We start from the raw sequence: 21717 nt of genomic DNA, 5'->3' as shown, positions 1-21717 counted from the left end.
CCACAGCCATCATAAGGTGATGGGATATCTTCTTAAATATGTTCTTAACCTTCTGCAAATAAAAAAAGGGAATGGGGGAGGAAGCCATAGGTACAATATGCACAATTTTTGTTACTACTTCCTTTTTCCAGTCTTCTGCTGAGCAAACAAACCCAGCACAAATAAGTTACGAGCTAAGACACAAGCTGAGCAGTGGAGCTATACATTAAGAGCTGTCAAGGATGTAAAAATAAACTAAAGGAAAGATCACATAATCCTTTATTTATGGTCATTTTAGGCGTAACTTATAACAAAGTAGCTGATTACAGTTCAGCTGTGCAGTGTTTTTCCTCTTGGTTCACTGTAGTCCGTGATGTTACTCTTCAAACAAGCCCATGTGTATTTTGGGAGAAGATCCCAAGGCACTCCCAGCCCAGGTCTTGCAGAACAAAAACACACACTAACATTTTGTATAAACCAACTACACAAGATCCAGCTTGATTTTCAGATTCTTGCTTTCAGTAACACTGTTATCCCCACCCTTCCTTTACTCCACAGCTCTTGCTGTGAAAACCTTGGGCACCAACACACTCAGACACTACAGCAGGGGGGTCCCAGAAATTCATGGAAACTGCACTTTCTGTGGAACAGTCGTTGAGAAACGGAGTGAAAATGCATCACGGGCCTCAGCAGAACAGAGTAAAGAACACACATTTAGGTACCATAATTATTGATTTCTTCAGTTTGCCAAATTTCATCTTTTCCTTAAGTAATTCTGCACCAGAACAAGACCCTTTCAGTGACTGCCACTGAAGGCTGTGCTGTAATGGACCAACAGAATCTCCTTCACAATGACCTGATGCCCTGATTGTAGCTTACTGCCCTCCATTTGTGAGGCTGGCTCTGCTCCTGGATTTATTTTTTATCCTGTAAAAGGAGACAGATGAATTCTCCAGTCACTCTTAGCAGATACCCACCCCCTAACTTGCCTATACAAAACCTTCTATTAACTAGAAAAACCCTTGCTACTACAAAAGTAAAAATCAACCTTGGAAGTTCCTAACCCCTTACCAAATACCCTCTAAAAATCCCTCTGAAATTTCTACAAACATGTCCTATTTCCGTAACCTTGGTGGAGTCCAGACAAAATTCTAATCTAGGTCTCCAAGTACATGGTTTGAATAATCCTTATCAACATCCTTTCAGCTGTTTCTGCACAACCACCACCAGCCAGTTTGCCAGCAAGAACATACATGTGGGTGTACAGAGTGGAATGAACTTCCTTCACTTGGGAATCTGAGCTGCCAGGTCCTGGACACACATATTTATTGTGTTCCTCTGTATTCCTTTGACACCAAAACAGGTAAACAGCACACAAGCATCTGTTCCAAGCAAAACATTACCACAAGTTATTTATTTTGTGACAGCATGTAGTACAGAGTTCTAAGTCCCGCTGCAATTCTTCTGATATTCTACTGCCAAAAATCTGTAGAATCCCATAGTTTCTGTCCTAAGTGTCCACTTCCCCCCAAAAGCAAACCCTATAGAATTTTCAGGGTTTTCTTCTTTTACATTTTGTCCAAAAGCTCTGTCAAAAACTTGCCTTTTTTTTTTTCTTCCTTAAGAAGAACACCGACTCTTAATATGTTTAAAATAAAGCACTGGATGATCCCCTTTCCCTGCACCCCTAACTATATGAGACAAATCACTCATCTCTCAAATGGAAGACTAAGAAACCTCTTTCAGGAAAACCTGGCTGAGGAGTGTCACCAGGTGCCTGCATGACACTGAAGCTCAAGTTGCTTCTCCATCATCCTCAGTGAGAAAATATATATAATCTTACTATTTCTAAAACCAACTTTTCAAACTAGGAATAAAATGAAGTGAACTATCTAAAAGAATTAAGAATATGTGCCATTGACTTAATTCAAAGCTGGACTACAACACTGGAAATCAGGATACTTCATGTTATCCAGAGTGGAGCAGCCACACCTTTTTCTGCTACTTGCAAAAAGTTGCACAATTTTTCCTGGGAAAAGTCTCCTTACCTCTCTGAACAGCATAATTCCTAAAGACATCATGTCTAATATTAATTTCTAAGGAAGCAGATTAAAATTTCCAATTTGTCCTAAAATAAGATCAATTAGAACAAAGAAAAAAAATCTTAGACACTATCCATTCAAGTGATACAATTTCTATTTGATGCACCCCTGACTGCTAAAATTCTTCCACTTGGAGGTGATTGCACAGGAGTAAGCAAGAACAAGTAAGCAGTGTGGGTGTCCCCAAAACCCTGGGAGTCAGAACTCCAGACAGGAAACAATAGAGGAATGTGGTGAACTGCTGATTTGTTTGTTTATTCTAAACTATCAGACTATTGATCCAGCCTGTTAACATTCATAGGAACAAGGGGCTTTTCAAGTCCTCAACTCACCCCTTCCCCCCCATCATGTCATAGTCCCAGTGAGTGACCAGTATATCAAATTTCACCTTTGAGCATCAGAGTAGCAGATATTAGGGGTGCCACTACATTCCCAATACTCCTGATTTATGTCCTGAATTTTTTGTTTAATACTACTCTCAATAATCTACCTTGAAACTTCTTTCTTTCTACCCCATCTCCTCCTTTTTCCTCCATCCTCACCCACACTCCCAGAAAAACAATGTCCTCCAGCCAGGGCAAGGTTCTTAACTATGAACCATTTCACAGGCAGTCATGGCAAATGGGGGATGTTCCTGACAGCTGGAAGAAAGCAAAGAACTCCTGTCTTCAAGAAGGGAGTGTCTGGATGGTTGTGGGCTGGTCACTCTTACTCCATTCCTGACAAGGTGATGGAACAAATGACCCAGAGAGCCATTTACAAACAAACAGTAAGGACAAGGAGGTGATCAAGGGCAGTCAGCACAGATGTATGAAAGGGAAAACACGCCCAACCAACCTAATGGACTTCTATGATGGAAGTACCAGCTTGGGGGACAAGGAGTTGTCATCTCTCTTAATTTCAGCAAGACTTTCAACACTGTCTCCCATGACAACATCCTAATAGACAAACTGATGAAGTTAGGGACTAAATAAATGGACAGTGAGATGACCTGGAAACTCTCTGAACTGTCCAGCTCAACTTTTCAAAGGAAAAACACTAAAATTTCGATAACTTACAATTTCTTGAGGTGCTTAATACATCTCATCATCTCAACACTACTTCATAGGTCAGCCTCACTGATAAAAATGTTATTCTTACCAAACCAAGCTGTTGTTATTGTCCTTGTGGGCATTAGCTATAAAATATGGATGGGAACAGGCAAGAGGGCGGCATCAAAAGCACAGCCAAAATAAGCACAGAAAGTTTCACTGGAAAGGCTTGCAAACAGATAAGATTCAATGTCAAGACCTTAGTTGTCACCTCCCCAAGTGCTCAACACAAAAAATCCTCAGACATCCAACAGCAATAGCTTCTAAAAGGATAAATACATTGTTTATCCAAGTATCAGAGGTATTACAACAATGAGAAAATGCATTTTATGAGGCAGAGATGATGAACTTATTAAAACTACTCTACAAAACTATCAAATTAGAAGGCTTTAATACACAAATAGCAAGGGAAACTTCCTCAAAGTGACATTTAAGTTTTTTTCAGCAATAATCTCACCCAGCAGTAATAGGAGTTTTGTGATATGGAATTTGGAAATCTAGAAATAGCACCTGCCTCAGGTGTAGTGGTAGTGAAAGAATTGAAACTTCAGAGCAAATCTGCATCAAAATAAGGAAATTCTTCTCAAACCTTCTGAACTGTAAGCAGGCAGCTATTCTAACTTGATAGCAGTAATATTTCATAAACAGAGATGCTTTTACTCTCACTTTTAAGAATATCTCGTCATGCAAATAAAACCATTACAACCCAAGCCTTTACAAATATATGAAAATTAAGTTTACGGCTGCACAAAAATCAGAATTCTTAACAGCACTTGCAAAGATTCCTAGAAGGAAAAAAAATTCCTGATTTTCAAGGGGATTACTGAAAATACAGCTTTTAGTGAAAAAGTGCAGGTTTTCTCATGTAATCCCGTAAGCACCACACCGGGCACTCTGACATGAGAGGAACTCTTCAGCCTTACTGCAGCTTGTATTTAGTTCTTATTTAAAGTTGAAGTGACAAATCAAAAAGCCACTATTTTGTACCTTTTTTTTTTTTTATTTCTGACTACAGAGTTGGTTACCTTTTCCCCTCTTTAAGCAGGGATATTAACAACAGCTCATGTTACTGAGTTTATTCTCAGCTGCATGAATAATCACTGCATAATTTATTACCCTCAGTAATACATGTGAACATTTATTTTAAGAATTCTGCATAACCTCAATTCTGTCAATTCTTGCTACTGCAAATCTGGTAATTCCTCAACTGATTTTTCATTTTCCAACTTTTAGCATCTTGGCAAGTACACAAAGCCATTGGGGCTTTTGAAACTGGAGCTGCTGCATTTGAGTTCATCACACAGGCAGGTGTAGATTTAGGATAAGGAAGATGTAAGAGAAAAAAGCAGCAGCAGGTTGTTCTGAGGCCCTGTGCTCCCATGGAAGGTGCCAGGAGCTGAACTTGGATTCATTAAGGGATCAGGTGGACAGAGGAGCAGACAGAGCAGGCCCCATCCTATGGAAGCAGCAAGGCCATGCACACCAACAGCAGACTGAATGAGGACAGGCTTGTAATTCAGAAAGACCTTCTTTAGGTTGAGCTGAAGTTGTGTAACTTTCTTTTTTGTTTTGTCCTAAATGACACTTGGAACTAAAAATAGTTACAAAACCATTTAATATTTCAAGATAACAATGATTCTGTGTGAACGGTGCTTACCCAAACTGTACACTGTACATCAAAAAATGCACACAGAAACAGCAGGTATCAAATATGCTGCATATCTGGGACTAAGCTACACAAAGAATGCTTATTTCCTATTAATTTTTTTATGCCTTATGCTAAGAGAGAGCAAGATTTTACTTGACTCGAATTCTGTCTGGAGGAGAGCATCATCAAGAACAAACACCTGTACCTAAGAATCCATTCTGTGAGAATTTTTTGTTCCATTTTTAAACAAAACCCAGTATATGCTCATTTCTTATATTTGTCTTTATTTTCCTCTAGTTCTTTGATACAGCTTTTTGCTGCCTTACGATTTCTTGATTCTGTGATGAGTATTTGCACTACAGGGTCAGGAACAAGGGACCAGCTCTGAAGAAAAGTCACTGTCTACATCACACAGATGCTACAGCTGTTTTAAATTCAATGTGACAAAATCCAGGAGGGATTGTTTCTAATCCCAACAGTGTCAACAGGGAAAGTTTAACTGCATTTACCAAAGGAAACTGGTATTTCATGCCTCCAGGCATACTGTGAACACACTCAGGTTGCAAGAGAACTTCACACACAGACAGGAGAACTGTGCTCTCTATCCACCTTTGAAACTGCATTTTAGCAAGTTGCTCTCCAAGCCCTTCCTGGTTCACATTCCAAAAATTTTCTATGCTCATCTCCATGGCCTCCATTACAAGGTAGTAAAAAGCCAAGTTACCCAAAGCAGTGTCACAGATTAATGCAGGATAACACTCCTGACTAATGATTTAACCAACAACCTCATCAACTTATGCATTCACCTGCCCACAAACAATCCTTCTTTACAAGAAGGTTTTGCTATGAAAATAAGTGTTCTGGGTGACCTTGGTGTACCCCTGACTGTACCAAATTTACGTGCAACACAACCTCAAACAAGACACTACAGTCAAGACGACTTCAAGTAGCGTCCTCCTTCCTGCAAAGTCTTCAAACACTGCAAAAGCCCCCTTGTCCCATATGATGATGAAAATTTTAAGTACTAAAATGAGGTGGCCAAAGTGAGAACATTTCTAGTGACATCTATTGTCCACTGCTGAAAGCAGCACCAAGGAAAAAAGAGACAAAGTTCTTCCAAACTTGAAATAAGAAAATGCCATTATTTATTGCAGTGATGAGTTCTGATGATTAAAACTTCCCATCTGAATGCAGAACCCTATCTTCATTCCATTATATCTTTTATCCAGACTGTTTTTCCAATTTATTATTATTCAAATTTCTTTTGAATTTTAATCCCATCATTCAACGTGCTCATAACTCATTTTATGTTGGTGTTACCGTCAGATAAAGGCCCAGAAAGTCCATCACCACAGTCATTAATAAAAATATTGTAATAACAAAGACAAGTCAGATTCCTGAGAGACTCCATCCTTCCCTTCTGACAATATTTTAAGCATGTCTTTAAAACAGGTTTCCTTAGTTCCTTTATCAGTGGGAATTGCCAAACCCCTGGTACAGGCAAGCCACGTTGTATAGCTTTTATATCCTCTATAAAGGCCTCCTGCCATGCCATGGGAAAAGCTCACCATTTCAAAATCCTGGGCAAACTTTTGCCCTCTATTAGTACTTCCAGGACACAGCTAAAAAGTACAATTAGGACACTCCCACACACATATTCGAATTGAAAAGAATAATCTCACTGTGATTCACACTGGACAAACTCTTCAAGTCCCAAATATAAACTCAGAAAAAGTTTCATCACACATCCTTGTTCTAGAAGCAGCAGAGAAAAAACCACAACAATCCTTATCTTCCCATCAGCCTGACCTAAACATCGAGTACTTATTTTTCCATTATTTTCCATAAGTACTTGCCTGCCTGACAACCACTCTCAGCACTCAAAACAATTTTAAAGATGCTTTCCTTAAGAGAAAACTTGATTAGAAGTTTTCTTCTAAAAGAAAACACATTTAGAGTTCTCTTCATTGATTCTTGAAAACATTGGGGTTTTTTTTCAGAAGAGCTGTTCTAAAGTTCTTGTGGAAAGACTACAACATATCAGCTATCAAGCTTTTAAATGAAATTGCCACTTGATTCCAACAGTAAAGAGCAACTACCTTCAGAGCAGGGATTACATCTCAGCAAGGAGAAATGAAAGAATACATAAAGATACACGAGCAAAATCAATGAGGCAGAGGGCAAGGACAAAAGGCAGCAGGTCTGACAGTGAACATCCAGTGCCTCAATCAACCAGCACTTAAGTCTGGATTCCAGAATTCACATTGCAAGCACTGAAGAGATGGACAAATTCCATCTGCCAGGGAACAGGAGGCATCCTCACTCTGAGCTCTGCAGCACAACTTGAGCCCATGGCACAAATGCATTTATGAAGTTCAGTACTTGGTTAAAAACTAAATGTAACAAACAGTAAACAAAAAAATGTTATTTTTAAATAATCAGGTTAGTGGGGTTTAGGATTTTTGGTTGGTTGGTTGTTTTGAGGGGGTGGGTTGAGTTTTTTTGTGAGGTCAGTGCTTTTGGTGTGGTTTATTGTCAGTTTTTAGGTTTTGGTTTAGGGGGGTTTGTTTTTAATTTTTAAACACCACTGATAGGAGAGACAGGGCCCAATAGAGCAGGGGGGATTTCCAGCTCTGACACAAATCTCCTGTGACCCCAGCCAGGTGAACAGTGTCACCTTCCCTACTACCACCTGAGGAGATTCCTGCCACCCATAAACTCCTCCATCCTCCTTTCCTTGCACATTGTCCCTCTGAATCACCACTAATACTATTTGTGGCTGTTCCTAATCTGTTCCCCTGAGAGCTGCATCCCACATAGGTCTGAGTTGCTTTAAGCACTCACCACCTCACACACATTTAACAACTGCCTATAAATACACCTCAGTTACCTCCTCCCCTTGTCAAAATATACTATTTAAATGAAAAAAAATCTGTACCTCAACAGGTTTTGTTTTAACCTCAGATCCCCACATGAGTAAGTACCATGACAGTGCCAATAAGAACCAATATTCTGATTATATAAAAGCATGACTGTATCACAAGCAAGCCCTTAAAAGCTATCTGCTGTCGCATCAAGACATAAGTGAAAGCAGAGGACTTACCTGCTGGCAAGGGAAGTCTTGAAATATCTGTAACAATAAAGAAATACATTTAGAAACAGAAGGGGAAAATAGGTCTCCAATTGCATTGGCCTAATAAATTTTCTGCAAGGCTGTACTTGTTTAATAAAGCACATTATCTGAAGCAATTTGCTGGCTGCCAGGGATGCCACAAGCAAATCAAAAGCATTTTCCTTGTCTCACCCTGCTCATTAACAAGATTACTCTTTGCTCACCTAACTGAAGGACAAAGATTACACTATAAGGCAATGAGTGTAATTACTGCAGCAGAATACAGGTCACTATGCCCAAATTAGTGCAGAATTCACCACCACCTACAGAATTACTGAGCTCAAAGTGTCAGGGATAAACTTTCTGTAGTAAATTCCAAGGCTTCCTTGAGCTGCAAACAGTGACCAGTCTCAGAGTCTAAATAGATCATAGTAAAAATTATATACTAAAAAAATAGAAATTAAGTTTTCCTAAATAGTTAACTATAACTCATTATATTCTTTCTGCCTGCTTTTCATACATATACTTGTCACTTTAGTATACCTGCTTGTAACTGGTAGTTGAGGTGCCCACCAGAGAACAGAAATTAAAACCCACAAAGAACTAGAAAGCAAGAATTCCTCAAGTCTGTAAGGACAAGAACTGGGGACATATATCAAGAAGTTAATGAAAACTGGAATAAATACAAGTGGGGGGGATGAAAAAGAGGAACCAGTAAAACAAATGAGAAAAAAACCTGAACTGAACCTAAGAAAAAGGTCTGCATAGTTATTTAGTTAAAGGAAATAGCAATGTTGAGTAATAAATTGTCATATTGGGTACAAAATCCACATGGAAACTGAACTTTAACCGTAGCTGTAGCAAGTGAAACAGATGCAGAGATTATCAGGGCAGGTGGTCACCTATTAGAAGAAATAATGAGACAATAAATTTATCAGCCCTGCTCTCACCAACAGATTTAACATCATGCTTCCTTTCATTTACAGCCCATGTCTGTGGCAGGAAAACACGGTAAAACCTGAACACCCAAGAGAATTCCACCTGAAACTGAAAGGCAGCCCACTAAAAATTTCCAAAATGAACTGTCCTACCCTGAGGAGATGGTGAAACAGCAACAACAGAAAGCTGAAACACACAAAGTACAAAATGAAAATGGAATGGGACACCACCAAAAAAACCCAGAGAAAACACTGCCTGCCTTAGTCTGGTAGAACAGGTAGTTTAAAAAGATAGTAAAGTCCATCTCAAAGATGCTCATCATCTGCTTGGGAACAAAACATGTTACATTTCTTACATTTTAACATGTAAGAAATGCCTCGAGACAGGAAAAACCGGGCCAAGGAGACACAGGAACTGCGGGAAGCAAAAAACTCAAGTTGCCTCCTGCAACAGCTCCTGCACAGACCAGATCAGCACATATGGAGTGGAGCTTTCTTCCATCAGAGAAATGCTGCAGTGACAGTTATTTTGGAAAGTTACATGAAGACAAGTGTTGCATCTTTTTGTCTGTTTACATATGTTTAATAGTTTTCAGGTACTTTTTTTTATAAAGGTACAAAAAAATTCCTGCTTGTCACTAGGCTACACAATATCAACAACTGCAGCCACATGAGTAAAACATCTAAAGCTATGGATTAGCAAACACCATATTTGATTTTAATTATTCAACAGTGATAGGAACTAATCCCTAAGTTCCATTAAAATTAACGAACATCGAGAAATTTAAGTCACTACAGAAACTTATGAACCACATTAAAATCTTCTTTTAATTCCTGTTGTATTGGGAGTGTTTTGTCACAGCATTTATTACTCAGAGCAGATTATTTGGTTACATTGCCTACACAACACATTTCAATAAAATAACAGTAAACACAACCACCAGAAAGGTGTGTTATCATATATACACAGAGAGGCAGAAAACATGCATTTACATCTCAGGATTTGAACACTTCCAGGGAAAGCTCTGCAGCCAAGACACACATATTTTTAACTTAAGAAAGACCCGATCATGTTCCAGTGTTTGTCCCCAACACCTGAGCCGCTGTTTCCGCTGTGATCTCTCCCTGCCAGCACTCCCACAGATCCCCTTACTGCACCAGGGCCTTCCCCAGTGGGGCACCCACACCATCAGCACCGTGGCTGTATTTAAGTCAAACACTGTAAAGATTTCTTACTTCCACGTTCCACTGCAAATTAGTCCCATCAGTGCATTAAGTGAAGAGATGCTGCACCCCTGGGACAACTACACTGAACAGCTTCCTGCAACTGCACCTTCTTCTATTACAATTTAGTGTAAGAGACTGTTTTTAATTTCTAATTGACACACATTAGATTTAAAAACAAGTCAGAGGACACTGAAGCCTGAAGGTCATATCAATCTACTTACAATAGCATAAATGCACTTAGCAAGTTACTTGTATCTTTTTTTTCAATGATTTCCATTAAGCACAAGATCCTCTATAGGCTGATGTATCTTAATTCTGGCAAACACCAGCCACTACAAAGTATCAACTCATAACAGCATAAATGAAATAAACACTGTCGTGATTCCAAAGATAAAAGTAGCAATTCCACTCCTTTGTGTATGCAGACACCACAACAGTAAGTAAAATGCTCATTACCTCCATGTGTTTCTATCAGCTGCGGAGTCACTTCAGGAACTTCCTTACCCTGGGGTTTACCCCGTCTCCCCAGCTCACTCTCATCTCTTCTGGCTCAAAACTTTTCAGCTTTATCCTCCAAATATGGTTTTTCATTTAACATCTAACACTGAAAGATGAGTGGATTCTGGCAGCACTTAAAAAGCTCCCTTCACTGAGAGGTAAACTGAGAACAGGAATTTAGGTAGCTACTCATGTCAGATTGCATTTACAAACTTGCCTTCTTTACTGTGCAAAACTTCCCCCTTTTTGAAGCACATGATTGCAATTCGATCTCTAGAGACAAGAAGTTCAACCAATGCCATGACTTGAAGAGAAAAAAACAAAAAAAACTAATCTGGTTTGCAACTCAAAGAGAAGTTGGAGAGCATTTTGGAGAGCTGTCCTCTTAAAAGGATTCCCTCACATGATGGGAGGCCTAGACTGACTTTCCTCCTACAGCTCAGTTCCTGAATGCTTGGAGTGCTGTCACACAAACCACGTTCACAGCAGCTGTACAACATGAACCAGTCCTACATTTCTGTCTGCTCCAACGTGGTTCTTCAAAGTGAAATCTAAAATGAATCAACTTTTCATGTGCTTCTGGCTCCTACTGATCCTTTCACGAGATCACTCATGTTCTGCATTTATATTCTTCCATATCTCACCGTGCTGCTTGGTAGGGAGCAAACTGCCAGTCTGAATAGGCAGAGAGAAAAATTACTTTCACACCATATTCTTTATCATAATCAGACTCTTACATACTTTGTAAAGGTTAAACAGTTCTCAGGGAAAACTGATTTTATCCCATATAGATACTGGGAGGATGGGGCAGACGGCCTCAAGAGCTCCTTTCCACCCAAGGTTTCTGTAATATCATACACAGATGTCTATAACAGACCAGGAAACAAGCTGAAATGACATTAGAGGTGCTACAAAGTAAGAAAGTTCCTCAGCCAAAAAAAACTTTCCAAGTAAACCAATTATGTACATGAATTCACTGAGGAATTAAAAAGGACAGTATTCTAAAGAAAGAATACTACTATTACTTCTATATTCACCAAGATGGTTTTGGGGCAGTACAGTCCTCAAATGGGCTTTGTGGATCCCAGCACCAATAGTTTTTTTTCCTATGATTTATGGATGCCTTCAGGACCAGATCTCTCTAACAGTGTATTTGCTCTTACGAAACTATGCATTTTACATTGCAGAAAACCCAATGTTTTCTTAGAAACGGAGCCGCAACTTTAACTCTTCCTTCCAAGAGTAACATCTCATCATCGAAAACAGGAATATTTTGTGAGCTTCCTCTTCCTACCTCAAGGTAAAATGAGAATATGGCTCCACGGACAACTCCAGAGGCTCAGACTCTCACCCCATCTGCAGCACTGATCTCCTTCCAGAGCTGTGGTAAGCACAGACCACAAGAAATTTAATCCTGTTCTCCTGTAGCAGGAGCTGGCTGACTCTACCCTAATGGTATTCCCTTGAAATTCATTCAGCTATTCAGTTCACAATCTCTTTCCAGGGAAAAGTAAAGGCTCACAGCACACGATGAACCACAGACCACAGTCTCCAGGAAGCTGAGCAGGACATGTCATGGACAACAATCCTTCCAACTGCTGAGGAATATCACAGACAACATTAAATGCAGTTTTCCTATTTATCTACCAAAATAACTTAGGAATACAGATGCATATTCAGCTTTTAGCCTTTGCATGGCTGATGCTGAAGGGTGTTCTCTTAAAGGCTGGATCCAACCACCTGGAAGTCTCCCTTCCTATATTGTCTGACAGGCTAAAAAGGCAGCTGGATATTCCTCCAGTCTTTAATGAAGTTGAGATCTCATTGTCTATGTCAAAATATTTTTCTTTTCTTTTAAAGAGCAAAAAAGTAAACAGAAGTCACCTCTCAAAAAAAGAAAAAAAACCACAAATAACTTTGTAAAATTCCATTTGTTGAGAAGCTCAAGGATCCATGAAATCCAATTTTTTGAGCAAATACCTTGGAGACACAATGAACTAATCCTGACAGCACACCCATTAAGGGAAAGCTATTAAAAAGTTTTACAATATGACTAAAAGATGGTATAAACCACCGTTTGCGTTGTTCCATATATGTATTTTTTTCTCTTCATTACTGAAAGTGCACCTCTTAATTCTATGCTAAATCTAACCTACTTCTAATTTAGCAATCTGCAGGGCGAAATGTTAACAACCTTTTATTCTATCATTTTACATTAAGGCAATTTTAGGGCAATTTTCAGGAGCGACTCAATAAAACCTTTTTGTACATTAGCCATGTAGAATAAGGTGCAGAAGGGGCTCACTGCAAAGCCCCATTTTTCCTAAACCTTTGATTATTCTTACAAGTCTTTAAATGCTCAGACTATTTTTGCTTCCAGTAGCTCCCCCAATTTGCAAACACCAGTACCTGACACACTCCTCATATGTCAATCAGAACAGCACTAAAAATACCATTTGCTTACTTAGATGGAGTTTTTGCCCCTATTGACATTTTTATTGCATTTGCCTCGGGCACAGCAGCAGCTGAATATCCAGCTTAGCTGCAAATCTTCATCTGTTACCCTGGGGAGAGATGGAACGGGACAATTATAGGACAGACACCTCCATCCACTAAACCCCACTGCAATTATTTTGTGCTTCGGCCAGATCAGGAGAAATTCAGCGTACAAACCCACACACCTCGTGTTTACAGCCCCTACTTCACAGGAGATCCACGTTGCACAGGAGTCCTTTATTATCTTGGTTTAAATCTTTGCTTCAGCTGTGAGTATCAGCAGTAATGATTTAATGCTTTCATTCTGTCTGCTGAAAAGGTTAACGAGAATGAAGCCCTCCGACACCCTCCCCAGGAAACGTGCACTGCCTGTGTTATGCTTTTCAGAAGTTCTGTTTAACCAGTTATTAAAGGCAAGCTGCTGCCTCTGAAAATCAAAGGAACACAAAATTAAGGCAAGGGAAAATGAGAGGACCAACTGAAGTACTGCAAAGAACACTAAGGGCTTTTTCAGATTATATGTTCAGCTGATAAAACAGGTACTAGGCACAACTATAGTGTGATCACATCTGACATACCTCGAATAGCTTTAGATATGCAAAAGTATTGTGGTATGACACCAGTACAACAAGCATCAGCATCAGCTAAATCATCCTCTACCTTGAGAACACCTTCAGTTCATATCTGCTTCCTTAATTTGTCAATTTGTTGTCAGTTTACTGTTGCATTCCTCTGATTACCTCAATCTTCTCTTTATACCTGCTTTCCTCTTAAAATTTGAAAATAAAATCAACATTTAGTCTCTTAGTTTATAGCATCTACAAAAAAAATAAATCATTCAGCAGTTTCAAATCAGAGTTTCCCCTCTTCTATTGAAACTGCTCCAAAATCACTCTGCTTATGGTTCTTAAATACTAGTTTTTGAAATTGAAAAAAATCCAGACTCTGATTCAGACCCGGAGAGTATTCCACATGTTTTCCTCCATCTCAGCTGAACTCTGCTCTGATGAACTCTGCATGCACCTGGAAACTTCGAATTAGTTTACACCACCTCACTGAGCATGACCAGAGTTATCTACCCAGCCACAGGAGCCAAATTTCAGACCAGGCACACTGAACAGTAGGATATTAAATGAAAAGGTTCTGGTGGAAGCTACATTTAAGGAGGTTAAGAAGAGCAGGAGAAATTACTCAATCATTACTCAGGGCAGGTGGGATCAATCTCATTACACAGTGAGTTACAGAACATGCGGTATCTAGGCAACTCAGATAAAGAATTTATTCTCAATACCTACATAAGTACTATACACACCTCTTACCTATCGGGAAGAGAGGTGTGAATAGGGAAGAGATTAGAGCAGTTCCCCAAGAATTGGTTTTAATCAGCATCACAAAATGGGTGAGTGAAATCCTCCAGTCTAGAGGTGATATTAAGCTCTTACAGGTCACCAAAAGCCACGACAACGGGAGAAAAAAATCAACAAGGATCTCACAAAATGAAGCAAGTTGCTAAAAGTCAGCAAAAACACTTCAGCACAGAGCTGTGATGTAATGCATCCAGGGGAAAAAACCCAGCAATACCTCCTTAACCAAGTAACACTTGCACTTTCTCCAGTTCCAGCTTGCGGGAGGAAGGCTGAGTCACTGTTTTCTCTGAAATCATCAGCTCAAGCTGTAGTAGCTGGCCAAAGGCAATAAAACATTGTGTCTCATTAGGAAGGGTACTGAAAACATGGTACTTAAGCCTATTACTGTGCAAAACAATAAAGCATCAACATGTTGTGTCCAGTTCTGGTCTCTGCACCAGCAGGAATACAGAGGTAGAGATGGAGCAGGGCAGCTGAAGTGATCAAGGGATGGAAGAGCTGCCAAGTAAAGATAGATTACCAAACCTGGGGCCCCTCAGCTGGGAGGACATGAGGTTCACAATGAATATGACCACAGCTTACAAGTAGGGGGGGGAAGAAAAAAAAAGAAAAAAAAAAGAGAAAGCAAATCCATGCAGCTCCACCCTTCAGCGTTAATAGGAAGCATTTGAGAAAACTACTGGAGATCAGCTCCAACCCAGTGCCTCTCCACAGCTGGCATTGAGCTTCCTGAAGTTTCTGCAAGAGAAAGGTGTGGAGGCAGGTACCATCAGCCTGCTCAAAGGCAGCTGTCCTACTCACAGAGGGTTGACAAGGAAAAGACAACAAGGACCAGTCAGGGAGGTACCAGCTGCCATCTCAGCTGCAATGGAGATGCTGAGGAAATACAGGACCAGGTGTGCAAACTCCTGTTGTATGGACAAACACCTACTATTGCCACCAAGACACACTGCTGGGCTGGAGGATCATCTTTTGGACCAGCAATAGTGTGGCCAAGAAGATGAGGGCAGTGACCATCCCCCTGTGCTGGGCCCTGGTAAGGCCACACCTCGAATCCTGGGTTCAGTTTTGGGCCCTGCACAAGAAGACAGACATTGAGGGGCTGAAGCATGCCCAGAGAAGGGCAACAGAGCTGGGGAAGGGTGTGGAGCACAGTTCTGATGAGGAGCAGCTGAGGGATCTGGGGGGGATCAGCCTGGAGGAAAGCAGACTCGGGGGGACCTTACTGCTCTCCACAACTACCTGAAAGAAGGTTGTTGCCAGGTGGAGGTCAGTCTCTATCCCAAATAATAAACAACAGGAAAAGGGGAAATGCCCTCAAGTTGCACCAGGGGAGATTTAGACTGAATATTAGGAAATTGTTTCAAGGAAAGGGTTGTCAAGCCCTGGCACAGGCTGCCCAGGGCAGTGGTAGAGTCACGATCCCTGGAGGAATTTAAAAGCCATGTAGATGCGGCACTTGGGGACATGGGTTAGTGGTGGCCTTGGCAGTGCTGGGTTAATGGTTGACACCAACAATCCTAAAGGTCTTTTCCAACTAAAATGATTCTATTATTGTCATGTTCCTTAACTCCCTGCCATGGCTCTGTAAAGACATGGAACAGCCACGAGCTGAGACATCACCTGTAAGAACACACCTACTCAATCAGAAGTGCTCTTCTAAGAATGCCAGCTCCATTACAGGAATGTTCTTATCCTTTAATGGCTCACTGCAAAAGGAGACATGGCTAACTCTGAACAAGCCCAGGAAACTTCAAAAGCACTTCAGATGTTTAAGGGGGGATGTGTGTGCTGACAATGGTTCAGATCTATCAGGGATGTCTCCACCACTACGACCTGTGATCACATAATCCTGATGGAAATATTGTGACATTTTATGAACATAACAATTCAGGCCCTCAGGCAGGCTTAGGGAAAGCTGCAGAACTGCACTCTATACATGTAGAGCCACCTCCCATTTGTACTACAGAGTGTTTGTTCTTCCAAGTGATGGCTTTAGTGGATGTTTTTCTTTCAGAAAGCATTGCCTTGACATTGCTTGCTATGATTGAAACTCCCTTGTCGTTTTCCATGATGGACTTGTGACACAGAACAAGTGTGCCACCACAAGTCACCCACGCCTTCAAAAGGTGACAGGATTTTGTAGTTCCTGTACTGAAATACAAATTAGCCCTGCATGTCAGGAAAGCTGGTTTGTGCTCTAGCTATGGCAGGAAGTTAGCAAAGAGCATGTAGATCTTTCAGAATGTAAAATGAATGTGTTCCCAGGTACAGAAATGAATGCCAAGGACACAACCACGAACAGCAGAGAATGTGAAGAAATTACTTCAGGCAAAATATTAAAAAATTCAAAACAGAGCTACACATCCCAGACCACAATGTAACAGAAAACCACTTTCTTGGGTGTTTTTTTAGGAGGGGGTGGGGTTTTGTTCCCTTTTTAAAATGATAACTAGTTAGAAAGATTTGGAGTAACAGACTAACAAGGTAACAAAAAACCACCCAAGTTTCTTTTTGGAATACTAGAACAGCATTTTGCAAGTTTTGGGTGGGGTTTTTTTGTTTTATTTTAAAGATAAATTCTTAGAAAGTTGGGCGAGTCATTTCCTTTCATGTTTCACCACTGTAAAATTATGCTGTTTCCATGGTTCTGGCCCACACATGGATTCCATTGTTAACAGCAGTTTTCCAGGAGCTAGAATTAAGGTTTTAGGTTTTTCTTATTTGAAGTTACAGGACATTCAAGACGGGTGAAAGAAGGTTGAACATAACCAATGCAGCCAGCATGCAATGAGGAAGAAAAAAATTTAAGAGCTTTCCAGTAAAGAACACACACAAAGCAGTTTGTCAGAAGTTTATCAGAAGATTATCACCTTTGCACACACATTGTGCTTACCAAAAAAACCCAAGAAAACCCAAGAAATCCCCCAAAAATCAACAACAACAAAAAAACCCACCCAAAAACCCAATCAACCAACCAAAACCCCCTGAGGCTACAAAGGAACATTTTTTCAAGAACCATCTAGATTGAATAAATTATTTGTCGAAGAACAGAGCAGATACAAGGCAAGGAAAATTAGTAAGGGGTAAAAACAAACATTATTTCTATCATTACACAAGAATATGCAATTCTTTGTAAGCCAAAGAGACACAGAGCTTACTTCAGGGTGTGAACAGGAGTTCAGGGGCAACAGAAATGAAGACAACAAATCAAGAAAGGGCAAAAGAGTTGTTATAGAGTAATATATTATGTATTCATCTGAAATTACAATTATTTTTTCTTGCTATGTTGTGTGTTAGCAGTAGTTGTGTTCAGTCCTCTCCTCTCCCCACAAGGCAGATGCACCAGCAGAAATAGAGAAAAAACTTTTCCCTAGCTTCTCCTCTGCCATCTCTGTCCCCTTTTATAAAGTTTTCCAGATGGAAGAGACGAAGAACAAATTAAGACAGCAAAAAAGATGACAAGTGAGGTAGGGAGGAACCACAGGCAGGAAAAAAAAAAAAAAACAAAACACGCAAAAGAAAAATACACACATACATCAGGACAAAGAAACCCAAAGAGATGACTGACAAAACTGGATTATGAAGGAAAAAAAGGGGGTGATGGGGTAACAAGAGTGCAGACAGAAGAACTGCAGAACACAACATGAGACAGGCTTTCTTCTCCTAATTGGTTCTGTCATGTAGCCGTCAGAGAGCGATTCAAAAGACGAGTAACGGGAAACCCCCCAACACGTCTGTTCTCTGCAAGAACGTGATCAAACAAGAGCCCCAGCTGGCCTGACAGAACACAACACACATGCAGCTCCCATGTTCCATTTGCTGCAACTTCCAAGCTTGGCCATTGCTCATCTGGAAAAAGGGAACAAGGCAAGCAGTTTGTTTCTAATACAGCACCACGCGAAGTCAAGCGTGCGTGAGTAATGGATTCTCATCTCCACAAACCCTCTGAAAAATTTCAGCTTGGCATCATTAAGATTCTATCAGCCCTGAATTGCAATTTAAGATAGTCTTTTTCGCCTTAATCTGTTGCTCTATTTAATCAATTTAATGCACAGTAAAAACTTAATTTGACAAAACTGGAAGCATTATTTCTCTCTGCCTCTGGCATGAAGAAGATTAGGACCACCAGAAATACTTGCAGGAAGATTTAAGATTCATTACATGTTGGGTGGCAGATAAATATTAGATATGCCATAATACTCTAAGTCTAAAAGCTGTGGGTTTCAGTTAAGGCTGCAATTACCCCCCAGCAGATATCCCAAGTCACGCTTCCTACACGAGCCACGACAGCAATTTTTAAAGTCAGATCACCTAAAATACTATTTCATACAATACTGACAAATTCCACAGACACTTGGCAGAAAGAACAAGGACAATAAAGACAACTTTTGATTTATATATAATATAAATATCCTGTGTAGCCTGCTGGCCATAACCAGACTGGATAAAGGTATGGGTCCAAACAGAACATGTTGGAGGTCCAGGTCCTTGACGTTCTAAATGAGGTAATGAGCAGCTTACACCCCTACCCAAAATTTATCAAGGTTCAATTTAAACTCATTAGATTATCCACAGAATATGGAAAGATAATGACAGAAGGCTGCTGTATAAGGATGTTTGGAGTCCTGAAGCTCCCAGATAACACAAGTTACATCCATGTGTCCATCCAAGGCTCAGCCCCGGAGCTGGAGGTTCCTAAACAGTCCTGGGGCAAGGCTGGAGCTGGTTCACCAAGAAGCAGCTCTTGTCACCTCAGGGCCAAGGCTGTGGCATGATGGCACTACTTGCACTGTGAAATGAACACTTCTGCCTTCAGGGCTGTCAAACCAATTTTCCTCACAAATAACTAACAAGCCAATTTTAAGGGCAGCAGCAGGGAAAGGAATCCCGACATCGCGCTGCTTGTTACTTCCTTAGCTAAGAATCACTTCATCCCTTAGTAACTCTGACTTGCCTCATAAGTATTTAAGTAGAGTATTACAAGTCCATTTAAAATGGATTTTAAGTCTATCGTGACTTTGCACCTAGACATGACTTCTTAAAAAAAAAATTTTCCAATACAAAATGCATCTACTATTAAAAAGTCTGAAATTTACTATTTCTGCTTCTAATGTTGGGAAACAGGGCTGCTTCACTTGAAAGTACAGTCAAATATTTCAGTAACAGCTTCTTCGATTTATGCAAAGGGATCACACTGTGTATACACTTGTACAATTACATCTTACTTCAGCTTGCTTTGTTGATATATAAAATGGAATCCTAATGGTGAATACATACCCTGCTGATGTATAACAAGTCCTTATCAGCAAGCCAAGTTAGCTGGAGCATATAAAGAAAATCATGATGTAGTCCTTTAAGAATAAACAGAAAAGAGCCACAAATATCCTAATTATATAAGCTCATTTGGTACAGCCCTGTGTAGGTTGGACTCAGTGAACAAATGTTTTCTGCACAAAGATTAGAATTCAAGACCACAAAGAAGTGTACAGAAGATATGTGGGTTTTGCCTCAGCAGTGAGTGCTGGGAGGCAGCAAAATGTAAATCTTTTGTACCACAATATAATCCATAAGAAAGTACAGCAACAGCAATAAAGTCTAAACCAAGAAACACATTGTGAAGCTTTTTTAATTCTTCACTGATATTGTAGTTTATTCGTTGCCACACCATTCCACAGGACTGAAAAAACACCAGCTCACTTCTTTTCTTACTTCAAACAAGGATAAATTATTTGAGGATTATTCTCTAAAGAGCTTTTCCATTCCAGGGAAGACCAGTAAAAAACCTATCCAGTTTTCTCTGCTCCTGCTCCAACTTGGGACAAAGTGAGATACCACTGAATCCCACAAGAACAAAGACTTGACTTGGTCTCAGTGATGATCTAGAGCTGAACTGACAGTTGTTTCACGCACTTCCAACCTCAGCAATGCAAAGGTGGTGAACATTTTTTAATTACTCTGTGATCTAGTTTTCAATTTATCATGTATGAAGTGTCAGGTACCCCGAGCACACTAAATTATTTTGGATACGTTGTAACTAATGTGCAGAATACATATGCAATGCTTATTAAAAAATTTAAATTAAAATACTGAAAAGACATTGAGTCTTCCCTCTCTAAATTACTGTTGAAGGTATCCTAAAACTCACCCTGAAAAAAAAAAAAATAATCATTTGAGTTCAAGCTTGAGGTGGAAATGAGAAAGAAAATGGTTTAAGGTTCAAATTAAAAACCTTATTCAAATTTCCAATAATTATTAAAGAGACTCATTTTCAAGCTCTCCAAGATCTAATCAGGTTCAGAGTGGACGTGAACTTAAATTTGCTTGAATAGATTAAAGTAATTCTGGCACAAAATCAGGCAGCTACTGCACAAGGATGCTGGTATTTCAGGAGCTTCTGAAAAAATCCCTCTTTGCTGATATGCAGAGGGAGATCAAATTAGAGAACTGCACTGTGTATTTACCCCGGTGTCTGCTCTGGTACAGTTAATATTTATTTCGTCATCCTGCAAACTAAGCATTTGTGACAGTACAAAGGAATTTCAGGCTGCATATGCAAACAACATGTCATGGAATTGGAGTTGGAATAATTTCTAATTGAATTTGTCTGCTGCAGCCCCACAGAAGAAGAAATGCACAAGTTCTTAATAACAGGCCACAAAGCTCAGAGCAAACGAGAGGAAGTTCAAAGGACCAAAGAATTATTTTCAGCCTAAATGACAGGGGTGTTAACTCTGCTGCCACATGAATGCAGTTTAGCTAAGTCCATTTATCTCCTTTTTCCCAATCCCTGAATCACAGAGCAGTAACTAAGTCATGAGGGCAGAAGGGAACCGATGGAGTGTGTCTGCTTACAGCCATGAGAAAAAGTACAGAAATCCTTTAGAACAATTTGGGGTAAACTGGGCAACTCTGACCACTGAACTCCTCATGTCACTGGAACAGATCTGACCGGATCTGTCAGGTGCCTAAATCGTTCCCAGCACGGCTGGAATCAAAGAATGGTTTAGGTTGGAAGGGACCTTTAAAGACCATCTCATTCCAACCCACCTGCCACAGGCAGGGAAACCTTCCACTAGACCAGGCTGCTCAGAGCCCCATCCAGCCTGGCCTTGCACACTTCCAGGGATGGGGCAGCCACAGCTTCTCTGGGCAGCCTGTGCCAGGGCCTCACCAACAAAGGGAAGGAACACTAACAAATTTCTTCCTCATGTTCAGTCTAAATCTACCCTCTTTCAGTTTTAAACCATTACCCCTTG

At 40.2% G+C, this 21717-nt stretch overlaps 1 protein-coding gene across 2 annotated transcripts in view; it reads right to left on the bottom strand.

Annotated features, from left to right (window-relative positions):
• PTK2 (protein tyrosine kinase 2) overlaps positions 1-21717 on the bottom strand; it is a 191183-nt gene that overhangs the window by 142472 nt on the left and 26994 nt on the right. The window contains exon 3 of one of the 2 annotated variants that reach the window (XM_064643988.1): positions 7924-7950. The exons of the other annotated variant lie outside the window; for it this stretch is intronic. The gene's annotated coding sequence lies outside the window, so the exon portion shown is untranslated. The remainder of the gene's footprint in view (positions 1-7923; positions 7951-21717) is intronic. 2 annotated transcript variants of the gene reach the window in all.

Source organism: Pseudopipra pipra, chromosome 1 (genome assembly GCF_036250125.1).
Source record: "Pseudopipra pipra isolate bDixPip1 chromosome 1, bDixPip1.hap1, whole genome shotgun sequence".
NCBI classification, from domain to species: domain Eukaryota; kingdom Metazoa; phylum Chordata; class Aves; order Passeriformes; family Pipridae; genus Pseudopipra; species Pseudopipra pipra.
Note: the sequence above shows the minus strand (reverse complement) of the source record. Positions and strands in the feature narration are given on the sequence as shown.